Raw genomic sequence first — 12,730 nt, forward strand, 5'->3', positions numbered from 1 at the left:
ATACCAATCATATCCTCTCAGATCTCCACAAGTACATAGGGATTAGTTGTCCATTTGGGACAGGATCCCACCTCACACCTTTACACACCTGGTTATCCATCCTTCTAGCTCTATAGGCCACAGTAGCATAGGTTACAGGTTTGTAGTCAAGCCACAGATTTCAGGTGAGATCCCATGATACACTCAACAATACAACAACACGATTCTCATGAATAACCATTAAGCCATTTGCTAAGATTTCCCCATTTTCACATGTGGAAACCTGTTGTCACTCTTACCCTGACGGATAGCTCCAGACACTTTTTGGTCCTATCTGAGGCATTTTTAAATTCATGTCCAAATGGCCATATTCTGAAGACACTCTTAAAGTCTGCAGGGTAATCGAACTGGCCACATCTAAAGTCAAGCCACAGGTCACAGTTGAGCTGCCTTGTTAAACCCTCAAAATAAATATAACACGATTGCGTTGAAAATACCCATTAAGCCATTTGTTAAGATTTCAGCCAGAATGTGGACCAATGTTGTCACCCATTAAGCCATTTGTTAAGATTTACATGTGGACCTGATGATTGTTGATATTTACAGACACTTTTTCGGTCTTGTCTGAGAAATTTTATCATTTATATCAGAATGGCCATATTCTGAGGCCAGTTTAGCGTTCATTCAATGACGATTTACACGATTGCGTTGAAAATACCCATTAAGCCATTTGTTAAGATTTCAGCCATGTGGACCTGTTGTCACTCTTACCCTGATGATTGCTGATACTTACAGACACTTTTTCGGTCTTGAGAAATTTTATCATTTTTATCAGAAAATGGCCATAGCCATTTGTTAAGATTTCAGCCATGTGGACCTGTTGTCACTCTTACCCTGATGATTTGATATTTACAGACACTTTTTCGGTCATTCTGAGAAATTTTATCATTTATATCAGAATGGCCATATTCTGAGGCCAGTTTAGCGTTCATTCAATGACGATACGATTGCGTTTACCCATTAAGCCATTTGTTAAGATTTCAGCCATGTGGACCTGTTTCACTCTTACCCTGATGATTGCTGATACTTACAGACACTTTTTCGGTCTTATCTGAGGAATTTTATCATTTATATCAGAATGGCCATATTCTGAGGCCAGTTTAGCGTTCATTCAATGACGATTTACTACTCTTTTCCGTTGAAGGCCATATTGAGGTTAAATCAATGACTGGAGTTTTTCATTGATAAAAACAAATGACTATTGAAAGTGCAAGTCGGTATCGTGCATAAATTTACTGGTCTCTGTGGTGATTTTAGAAGGCTGTGCCTATTTCTACTTTTACCCCATACTCTTTAACCCGATACCCAGGTAATGTGCTGTAGTCAGGATGGCCGAGCGGTCTAAGGCGCTGCGTTCAGGTCGCAGTCTCCCATGGAGGCGTGGGTTCAAATCCCACTTCTGACAGTTGTTTAGTGCCTCTCAGGAGTCATGCTGCTTAGCAGTAATAATAAGATGATGAAATAACAATTTATAATAAACACTCTCAAATGTAAACCTTCTGGAGCTGAGCAAAGATCAAGGAAAATAAGAAAACAGCTGTACTTAATAACAAATGAATGAGGGGAACATTTCACTTTATTGCATTATAATGAGTTACTGAGTTACTTCATTGTCTTTCAGTTGTAAAATTATCACTTTCTGTAGACTATGCCTGGTGGCCCATTCACTGCTGACAGGCCTGTTGTCGTGGCCGAGTGGTTAAGGCGATGGACTAGAAATCCATTAGGATCTTCCTGCGCAGGTTCGAATCCTGCCGACAACGAAATTGAATTTTCTTGACCCCTCCGGAGGTTGAAGTTTCGTCGTGTTTCTTATACCAATCATATCCTCTCAGATCTCCACAAGTACATAGGGATTAGTTGTCCATTTGGGACAGGATCCCACCTCACACCTTTACACACCTGGTTATCCATCCTTCTAGCTCTATAGGCCACAGTAGCATAGGTTACAGGTTTGTAGTCAAGCCACAGATTTCAGGTGAGATCCCATGATACACTCAACAATACAACAACACGATTCTCATGAATAACCATTAAGCCATTTGCTAAGATTTCCCCCATTTTCACATGTGGAAACCTGTTGTCACTCTTACCCTGACGGATAGCTCCAGACACTTTTTGGTCCTATCTGAGGCATTTTTAAATTCATGTCCAAATGGCCATATTCTGAAGACACTCTTAAAGTCTGCAGGGTAATCGAACTGGCCACATCTAAAGTCAAGCCACAGGTCACAGTTGAGCTGCCTTGTTAAACCCTCAAAATAAATAATAACACGATTGCGTTGAAAATACCCATTAAGCCATTTGTTAAGATTTCAGCTATGTGGACCTGTTGTCACTCTTACCCTGATGATTGTTGATATTTACAGACACTTTTTCGGTCTTGTCTGAGAAATTTTATCATTTATATCAGAATGGCCATATTCTGAGGCCAGTTTAGCGTTCATTCAATGACGATTTACACGATTGCGTTGAAAATACCCATTAAGCCATTTGTTAAGATTTCAGCCATGTGGACCTGTTGTCACTCTTACCCTGATGATTGCTGATACTTACAGACACTTTTTCGGTCTTATCTGAGGAATTTTATCATTTATATCAGAATGGCCATATTCTGAGGCCAGTTTAGCGTTCATTCAATGACGATTTACTACTCTTTTCCGTTGAAGGCCATATTGAGGTTAAATCAATGACTGGAGTTTTTCATTGATAAAAACAAATGACTATTGAAAGTGCAAGTCGGTATCGTGCATAAATTTACTGGTCTCTGTGGTGATTTTAGAAGGCTGTGCCTATTTCTACTTTTACCCCATACTCTTTAACCCGATACCCAGGTAATGTGCTGTAGTCAGGATGGCCGAGCGGTCTAAGGCGCTGCGTTCAGGTCGCAGTCTCCCATGGAGGCGTGGGTTCAAATCCCACTTCTGACAGTTGTTTAGTGCCTCTCAGGAGTCATGCTGCTTAGCAGTAATAATAAGATGATGAAATAACAATTTATAATAAACACTCTCAAATGTAAACCTTCTGGAGCTGAGCAAAGATCAAGGAAAATAAGAAAACAGCTGTACTTAATAACAAATGAATGAGGGGAACATTTCACTTTATTGCATTATAATGAGTTACTGAGTTACTTCATTGTCTTTCAGTTGTAAAATTATCACTTTCTGTAGACTATGCCTGGTGGCCCATTCACTGCTGACAGGCCTGTTGTCGTGGCCGAGTGGTTAAGGCGATGGACTAGAAATCCATTAGGATCTTCCTGCGCAGGTTCGAATCCTGCCGACAACGAAATTGAATTTTCTTGACCCCTCCGGAGGTTGAAGTTTCGTCGTGTTTCTTATACCAATCATATCCTCTCAGATCTCCACAAGTACATAGGGATTAGTTGTCCATTTGGGACAGGATCCCACCTCACACCTTTACACACCTGGTTATCCATCCTTCTAGCTCTATAGGCCACAGTAGCATAGGTTACAGGTTTGTAGTCAAGCCACAGATTTCAGGTGAGATCCCATGATACACTCAACAATACAACAACACGATTCTCATGAATAACCATTAAGCCATTTGCTAAGATTTCCCCCATTTTCACATGTGGAAACCTGTTGTCACTCTTACCCTGACGGATAGCTCCAGACACTTTTTTGGTCCTATCTGAGGCATTTTTAAATTCATGTCCAAATGGCCATATTCTGAAGACACTCTTAAAGTCTGCAGGGTAATCGAACTGGCCACATCTAAAGTCAAGCCACAGGTCACAGTTGAGCTGCCTTGTTAAACCCTCAAAATAAATAATAACACGATTGCGTTGAAAATACCCATTAAGCCATTTGTTAAGATTTCAGCCATGTGGACCTGTTGTCACTCTTACCCTGATGATTGTTGATATTTACAGACACTTTTTCGGTCTTGTCTGAGAAATTTTATCATTTATATCAGAATGGCCATATTCTGAGGCCAGTTTAGCGTTCATTCAATGACGATTTACACGATTGCGTTGAAAATACCCATTAAGCCATTTGTTAAGATTTCAGCCATGTGGACCTGTTGTCACTCTTACCCTGATGATTGTTGATATTTACAGACACTTTTTCGGTCTTATCTGAGAAATTTTATCATTTATATCAGAATGGCCATATTCTGAGGCCAGTTTAGCGTTCATTCAATGACGATTTACACGATTGCGTTGAAAATACCCATTAAGCCATTTGTTAAGATTTCAGCCATGTGGACCTGTTGTCACTCTTACCCTGATGATTGCTGATACTTACAGACACTTTTTCGGTCTTGTCTGAGAAATTTTATCATTTATATCAGAATGGCCATATTCTGAGGCCAGTTTAGCGTTCATTCAGTTGAAAATACCCATTAAGCCATTTGTTAAGATTTCACCATGTGGACCTGTTGTCACTCTTACCCTGATGATTGCTGATATTTACAGACACTTTTTCGGTCTTGTCTGAGAAATTTTATCATTTATATCAGAATGGCCATATTCTGAGGCCAGTTTAGCGTTCATTCAATGACGATTTACACGATTGCGTTGAAAATACCCATTAAGCCATTTGTTAAGATTTCAGCCATGTGGACCTGTTGTCACTCTTACCCTGATGATTGCTGATACTTACAGACACTTTTTCGGTCTTATCTGAGGATTTATCATTTATATCAGAATGGCCATATTCTGAGGCCAGTTTAGCGTTCATTCAATGACGATTTACTACTCTTTTCCGTTGAAGGCCATATTGAGGTTAAATCAATGACTGGAGTTTTTCATTGATAAAAACAAATGACTATTGAAAGTGCAAGTCGGTATCGTGCATAAATTTACTGGTCTCTGTGGTGATTTTAGAAGGCTGTGCCTATTTCTACTTTTACCCCATACTCTTTAACCCGATACCCAGGTAATGTGCTGTAGTCAGGATGGCCGAGCGGTCTAAGGCGCTGCGTTCAGGTCGCAGTCTCCCATGGAGGCGTGGGTTCAAATCCCACTTCTGACAGTTGTTTAGTGCCTCTCAGGAGTCATGCTGCTTAGCAGTAATAATAAGATGATGAAATAACAATTTATAATAAACACTCTCAAATGTAAACCTTCTGGAGCTGAGCAAAGATCAAGGAAAATAAGAAAACAGCTGTACTTAATAACAAATGAATGAGGGGAACATTTCACTTTATTGCATTATAATGAGTTACTGAGTTACTTCATTGTCTTTCAGTTGTAAAATTATCACTTTCTGTAGACTATGCCTGGTGGCCCATTCACTGCTGACAGGCCTGTTGTCGTGGCCGAGTGGTTAAGGCGATGGACTAGAAATCCATTAGGATCTTCCTGCGCAGGTTCGAATCCTGCCGACAACGAAATTGAATTTTCTTGACCCCTCCGGAGGTTGAAGTTTCGTCGTGTTTCTTATACCAATCATATCCTCTCAGATCTCCACAAGTACATAGGGATTAGTTGTCCATTTGGGACAGGATCCCACCTCACACCTTTACACACCTGGTTATCCATCCTTCTAGCTCTATAGGCCACAGTAGCATAGGTTACAGGTTTGTAGTCAAGCCACAGATTTCAGGTGAGATCCCATGATACACTCAACAATACAACAACACGATTCTCATGAATAACCATTAAGCCATTTGCTAAGATTTCCCCATTTTCACATGTGGAAACCTGTTGTCACTCTTACCCTGACGGATAGCTCCAGACACTTTTTTGGTCCTATCTGAGGCATTTTTAAATTCATGTCCAAATGGCCATATTCTGAAGACACTCTTAAAGTCTGCAGGGTAATCGAACTGGCCACATCTAAAGTCAAGCCACAGGTCACAGTTGAGCTGCCTTGTTAAACCCTCAAAATAAATAATAACACGATTGCGTTGAAAATACCCATTAAGCCATTTGTTAAGATTTCAGCTATGTGGACCTGTTGTCACTCTTACCCTGATGATTGTTGATATTTACAGACACTTTTTCGGTCTTGTCTGAGAAATTTTATCATTTATATCAGAATGGCCATATTCTGAGGCCAGTTTAGCGTTCATTCAATGACGATTTACACGATTGCGTTGAAAATACCCATTAAGCCATTTGTTAAGATTTCAGCCATGTGGACCTGTTGTCACTCTTACCCTGATGATTGCTGATACTTACAGACACTTTTTCGGTCTTATCTGAGGAATTTTATCATTTATATCAGAATGGCCATATTCTGAGGCCAGTTTAGCGTTCATTCAATGACGATTTACTACTCTTTTCCGTTGAAGGCCATATTGAGGTTAAATCAATGACTGGAGTTTTTCATTGATAAAAACAAATGACTATTGAAAGTGCAAGTCGGTATCGTGCATAAATTTACTGGTCTCTGTGGTGATTTTAGAAGGCTGTGCCTATTTCTACTTTTACCCCATACTCTTTAACCCGATACCCAGGTAATGTGCTGTAGTCAGGATGGCCGAGCGGTCTAAGGCGCTGCGTTCAGGTCTCAGTCTCCCATGGAGGCGTGGGTTCAAATCCCACTTCTGACAGTTGTTTAGTGCCTCTCAGGAGTCATGCTGCTTAGCAGTAATAATAAGATGATGAAATAACAATTTATAATAAACACTCTCAAATGTAAACCTTCTGGAGCTGAGCAAAGATCAAGGAAAATAAGAAAACAGCTGTACTTAATAACAAATGAATGAGGGGAACATTTCACTTTATTGCATTATAATGAGTTACTGAGTTACTTCATTGTCTTTCAGTTGTAAAATTATCACTTTCTGTAGACTATGCCTGGTGGCCCATTCACTGCTGACAGGCCTGTTGTCGTGGCCGAGTGGTTAAGGCGATGGACTAGAAATCCATTAGGATCTTCCTGCGCAGGTTCGAATCCTGCCGACAACGAAATTGAATTTTCTTGACCCCTCCGGAGGTTGAAGTTTCGTCGTGTTTCTTATACCAATCATATCCTCTCAGATCTCCACAAGTACATAGGGATTAGTTGTCCATTTGGGACAGGATCCCACCTCACACCTTTACACACCTGGTTATCCATCTTTCTAGCTCTATAGGCCACAGTAGCATAGGTTACAGGTTTGTAGTCAAGCCACAGATTTCAGGTGAGATCCCATGATACACTCAACAATACAACAACACGATTCTCATGAATAACCATTAAGCCATTTGCTAAGATTTCCCCCATTTTCACATGTGGAAACCTGTTGTCACTCTTACCCTGACGGATAGCTCCAGACACTTTTTGGTCCTATCTGAGGCATTTTTAAATTCATGTCCAAATGGCCATATTCTGAAGACACTCTTAAAGTCTGCAGGGTAATCGAACTGGCCACATCTAAAGTCAAGCCACAGGTCACAGTTGAGCTGCCTTGTTAAACCCTCAAAATAAATAATAACACGATTGCGTTGAAAATACCCATTAAGCCATTTGTTAAGATTTCAGCCATGTGGACCTGTTGTCACTCTTACCCTGATGATTGTTGATATTTACAGACACTTTTTCGGTCTTGTCGGTCAGAATTATTCTGAGGCCAGTTTGTTCATTCAATGACGATTTACAATTGCGTTGAAAATTTATTAAGCCATTTGTTAAGATTTATCACTCTTACCCTGATGATTGCTGCAGACACTTTTTCGGTCTTATCTGAGGAATTTTATCATTTATATCAGAATGGCCATATTCTGAGGCCAGTTTAGCGTTCATTCAATGACGATTTACTACTCTTTTCCGTTGAAGGCCATATTGAGGTTAAATCAATGACTGGAGTTTTTCATTGATAAAAACAAATGACTATTGAAAGTGCAAGTCGGTATCGTGCATAAATTTACTGGTCTCTGTGGTGATTTTAGAAGGCTGTGCCTATTTCTACTTTTACCCCATACTCTTTAACCCGATACCCAGGTAATGTGCTGTAGTCAGGATGGCCGAGCGGTCTAAGGCGCTGCGTTCAGGTCGCAGTCTCCCATGGAGGCGTGGGTTCAAATCCCACTTCTGACAGTTGTTTAGTGCCTCTCAGGAGTCATGCTGCTTAGCAGTAATAATAAGATGATGAAATAACAATTTATAATAAACACTCTCAAATGTAAACCTTCTGGAGCTGAGCAAAGATCAAGGAAAATAAGAAAACAGCTGTACTTAATAACAAATGAATGAGGGGAACATTTCACTTTATTGCATTATAATGAGTTACTGAGTTACTTCATTGTCTTTCAGTTGTAAAATTATCACTTTCTGTAGGTTATGCCTGGTGGCCCATTCACTGCTGATGTGGGAGAAATTATATACATGATTTGATAACACAAGAGAAAGATACACTTATGGGTTCATTCCCTGTTCTGGTAAAATGCATTTTCTATTGTATAGGGCAGGAAGCAGTTAAAGGCCATGGGGGTATGGGACACTAAAAATGCAGGCACATAGACGCTTAGACCAGCTGGACAAAGATCAGAGGGATAGAAAAAGGAGGGGGTCAGCCAAATGACCAACTGATGGATTTACAGACATCAATCGCATCACAGGGGAGACGCATAAGTCTGTTTGATCTTAGACAACCATATGAAGAGAAGGAGACCAAGGCAGCTGGACACACTAAAAACTAGAGATAAAACAGGCCACAGGAAAGGGGGATGTATATTATCTTTAGGTCAAAGCAAGGGTCTTGTCATCATCATTATAATCTGGCCGAAAGCAGATGTGGGCGTTACTGGGCTGAACAAGCAGGATTGGGATGTAACTGTATTTGCATTGGGGGATGAACTGATAATGTATGTGGGGGTATAAAATGAAGAGTGAGAGCTCTGGAAAGGTGTGGGTCCCGCGTGGCTCTCTGGCTTATGATACTGGTGTATTAAAAGTCTATATTGATTTTCACAAAGTTCTTGGTTGTGTCATATTTGAACCGATTTGCCACTACACTGACAAGCCTGTTGTCGTGGCCGAGTGGTTAAGGCGATGGACTAGAAATCCATTAGGATCTTCCTGCGCAGGTTAGAATCCTGCCGACAACGAAATTGAATTTTCTTGACCCCTCCGGAGGTTGAAGTTTAGTCGTGTTTCTTATACCAATCATATCCTCTCAGATCTCCACAAGTACATAGGGATTAGTTGTCCATTTGGGACAGGATCCCACCTCACACCTTTACACACCTGGTTATCCATCCTTCTAGCTCTATAGGCCACAGTAGCATAGGTTACAGGTTTGTAGTCAAGCCACAGATTTCAGGTGAGATCCCATGATACACTCAACAATACAACAACACGATTCTCATGAATAACCATTAAGCCATTTGCTAAGATTTCCCCCATTTTGACATGTGGAAACCTGTTGTCACTCTTACCCTGACGGATAACTCCAGACACTTTTTTGGTCCTATCTGAGGCATTTTTAAATACATGTCAAAATGGCCATATTCTGAAGACACTCTTAAAGTCTGCAGGGTGATCGAACTGGCCACATCTAAAGTCAAGCCACAGGTCAGAGGTGAGCTGCTTTGTTAAACCCTAAAAATAAATAATAACACGATTGCGTTGAAAATACCCATTATCCTGTTACTCCTACCCCCTACTTTTTCGAACATTCTGTTAAAAATCGCGCAACATTTCAGCGCCCTGCTACTCATGCCAGGAATATAGTATATGCATATGATTAGTATGTGTGGATAGAAAACACTCAGACGTTTCTAAAACTGGTTAAATCACGGCTGTGACTATAACAGAACGTGCGTTTCATCGAAAAGTGCAGGAAAATCTGATCACTGAAAATGGGAAAATATATCCATGCGCCACTTCAACCCATTGTTAACCTCTTCAGTCGACCCTCTACTTTTTTGAACATTTTGTTAAAAATCTCGCAACATTTCAGCGCCCTGCTACTCATGCCAGGAATATAGTACGTTCATATGGTTAGAATGTGTGGATAGGAAACCCTCGGACGTTTTTAAAACTGGTTAAATCACGACTGTGGCTATTACATAACGTGCGTTACATCGGAAAGCGCAGGAAAACCTGATCACAGAAAATGGAAATAAATATCCTTGCGCCACTTCCAGCAATTGTTAACAGTGAGCCGAATTAGATAAGACCGAGCATTCAACTCCCACAGCATCCCCATGTTGTCTAGAGTCTTGTGAATTGAATCATCTTTGATTCTTGGTTGAACCGAAAGAGGGGCACGACTTACCTCCGGTCTCCGCCCAGATCATTCCGGAAGAGCTCTCTCCTGAAATTTTTTCCAAGACGACAGCTAATGATTTCTACATCGCCTATGGATGATTTTTATCGCTTATTAACGTTTACTAATACCTAAAGTAGCATTACAAACGTATTTCGAAGTGTTTTGTGAAAGTTTATCGTCTACTTTTTGAATTTTAAAAAATGACGTTACGTTGTGAAATCGCTGTTTTTTTCGTTTATCACACAGTCTACATATAACGATATCTTGGCTTTATATGGCCCGATTTAATCGAAATAAAGACCCAATAGTGTTTATGGGACATCTAGGAGTGCCAACAAAGAAGATGGTGAAAGGTAATGACTGTTTTCTATTTTATTGTGCGGTTTGTGTAACGCCGAAATGCTAATTATTTTGTTTACGTCCCCTGCTGTGCTTTTCTGTTGTAGTGTATTGGTGCATGCTATCAGATAATAGCTTCTCATGCTGTCGCCGAAAAGCATTTTAAAAATCTGACTTGTTGCCTGGATTCACAACGAGTGTAGCTTTAATTTGATACCCTGCATGTGTATTTTAATGAACTTTTGAGTTTTAACTAATACTATTAGCATTTAGCGTAGCGCATTTGCATTTCCAGAGCTCTAGTTGGGACGCAAGCGTCCCAAGTAGAGGCAAGAGGTTAAACGTGAAGCACATTAAATGGGGCCGAGGTTGCAATACCTACAGCTTCCACACAATGTCAACAGTCTTGTCATTTGTCTCGGATTTGTTTCTTGGTCAAACGGACACAAGGCAGCGCATTTTATCCGGTCTCCGACCGGATGTTTTGGTTGAGAAATATTTGGACATGATATCAGGACGTGGAGCTATTGAATATACATCGCCCCGTGATCATTTTGATAGATTATTAACGTTTACTAATACCTAAAGTTGCATTACAAAAGTATTTCGAAGTGTTTTGTGAAAGTTTATCGTCAACTTTTTTAATTTTAAAAAATGACGTTGCGTTATCAAACTCAGTTTTTTCCTTGATTACACGGTCTTCATAGATCGATATCTAGGCTATATATGGACCGATTTAATCGAAAAAAAGACCCAATAGTGATGTTTATGGAACATCTAGGAGTGCCAAGAAAGAAGCTCGTCAAAGGTAATGAATGTTTTATATTTTATTTCTGCGTTTTGGGTAGCGCCGGCTACCGCAAAATCTGTCGTTTTAAGTGGCGTTGCAGTATTTTGGGGGTGCATGCTATCAGATAATAGCTTCTCATGCTTTCGCCGAAAAGCATTTTACAAATCTGACTCGGTGGATAGATTCACAACGAGTGTAGCTTTAATTCAATACCTTGAATGTGTGTTTTAATGAAAGTTTGAGTTTTATCAAAAACTATAGGTGTCTCTGAAATTTCCGCTGATTGATGTTCCTGAACTATATTCTGCGTCATCCTTAAGAAGTTAATCACACATGTGAAGTTTTAAAAAGATCGGACCTTTTTAACCCTTCGAAACAGCACCTATTACACCATTTTCAAGCACTTCCGGTTGGCACAGGAAGCTGAACGTGAACACATATCCTCATTGGGGTATGCTTTTACAGAATCCTGAGTTTTAAGTCTTTATGTTTAGAATTGACTGATCTACACAGGGTTGAATGCAGTGATTTTCAAAATTGCAGGTTATGTATATCAAAACACTTTTAGGCTGAATTTAATCACTTCCGGTTGCTTCAGGAAGCTTAGAATCAACACAGGTAGACCTCATAGTGGCCTGATGGATTGTCATCGAAGACAGGTTAATAAGGCAATATTAACCCACATAGGCTCTAGGTTGAATTTAGGGGAGCGGTCAATGTATTCCTATAAGGAGAGATGTCATTGTAATCTGTGAGACCAAAAAACCCTGATTTACTGTTAAGGGTTAGTGCCACACAGTCAAGGTTAGGCTTGCACATATCGGGAGGACCTCAGGAATGTACCGGAGGTCGAATTATGCTTCTCACCCTAATGGTTCTCTCACTGTCACCCAAAAGCAAATGACATTTAGGGCCAGGCTTAATTTTGGGCCTACTTTTTTCACGGTCGCTGCACTCAGAGCGAGCTACGGTCAAGCGGGGCATCTCGTTGAACTCGGCCTTGAGAATATGGAACTGCCATTGCAGGCTCTGTGTGTCTTTAAGCACCGCACTTTGTCACTCCATCCTTGCTGTGTGTGTGTGTGTGTGAGAGAGCTTTTCTTTGACATCTGTTGGGAAAAAATGACTGATTTACAGTTCATGAGGGTTGCTTAATCACACATGTGAAGTTTTAAAAAGATCTGACCTTTTTAACCCTTCGAAACAGCACCTATGACACCATTTTCAAGCACTTCCGGTTGCCACAGGAAGCTGAACGTGAACACATATCCTCATTGGGGTAGGCACTTACGGAATCCTGAGTTTTAAGTCTTTATGTTTAGAATTGACTGATCTACACAGGGTTGAATGCAGTGATTTTCAAAATTGCAGGTTATGTACAACTCACCTGCT

General features: G+C 40.4%; 8 non-coding genes across 8 annotated transcripts; all 8 read left to right on the forward strand.

The window, feature by feature from the left end:
• The first annotated feature begins 1,361 nt into the window (after positions 1–1,361).
• trnal-cag (transfer RNA leucine (anticodon CAG)) lies at positions 1,362–1,444 on the forward strand. The gene has a single exon. It is a non-coding gene; the product is annotated as a tRNA-Leu (tRNA).
• Positions 1,445–1,720: 276 nt separating this feature from the next.
• On the forward strand, positions 1,721–1,802 carry trnas-aga (transfer RNA serine (anticodon AGA)). The gene has a single exon. It is a non-coding gene; the product is annotated as a tRNA-Ser (tRNA).
• A 1,084-nt stretch (positions 1,803–2,886) lies between these two features.
• Positions 2,887–2,969, forward strand: trnal-cag (transfer RNA leucine (anticodon CAG)). Its single transcript has one exon. It is a non-coding gene; the product is annotated as a tRNA-Leu (tRNA).
• A 276-nt stretch (positions 2,970–3,245) lies between these two features.
• On the forward strand, positions 3,246–3,327 carry trnas-aga (transfer RNA serine (anticodon AGA)). Its single transcript has one exon. It is a non-coding gene; the product is annotated as a tRNA-Ser (tRNA).
• A 1,629-nt stretch (positions 3,328–4,956) lies between these two features.
• Positions 4,957–5,039, forward strand: trnal-cag (transfer RNA leucine (anticodon CAG)). The gene has a single exon. It is a non-coding gene; the product is annotated as a tRNA-Leu (tRNA).
• Positions 5,040–5,315: 276 nt separating this feature from the next.
• trnas-aga (transfer RNA serine (anticodon AGA)) lies at positions 5,316–5,397 on the forward strand. Its single transcript has one exon. It is a non-coding gene; the product is annotated as a tRNA-Ser (tRNA).
• A 1,443-nt stretch (positions 5,398–6,840) lies between these two features.
• On the forward strand, positions 6,841–6,922 carry trnas-aga (transfer RNA serine (anticodon AGA)). The gene has a single exon. It is a non-coding gene; the product is annotated as a tRNA-Ser (tRNA).
• Positions 6,923–7,950: 1,028 nt separating this feature from the next.
• trnal-cag (transfer RNA leucine (anticodon CAG)) lies at positions 7,951–8,033 on the forward strand. Its single transcript has one exon. It is a non-coding gene; the product is annotated as a tRNA-Leu (tRNA).
• The last annotated feature ends 4,697 nt before the right edge of the window (positions 8,034–12,730 follow it).

This window comes from Oncorhynchus nerka, unplaced genomic scaffold, assembly GCF_034236695.1.
Source record: "Oncorhynchus nerka isolate Pitt River unplaced genomic scaffold, Oner_Uvic_2.0 unplaced_scaffold_1153, whole genome shotgun sequence".
Classification (NCBI taxonomy): domain Eukaryota; kingdom Metazoa; phylum Chordata; class Actinopteri; order Salmoniformes; family Salmonidae; genus Oncorhynchus; species Oncorhynchus nerka.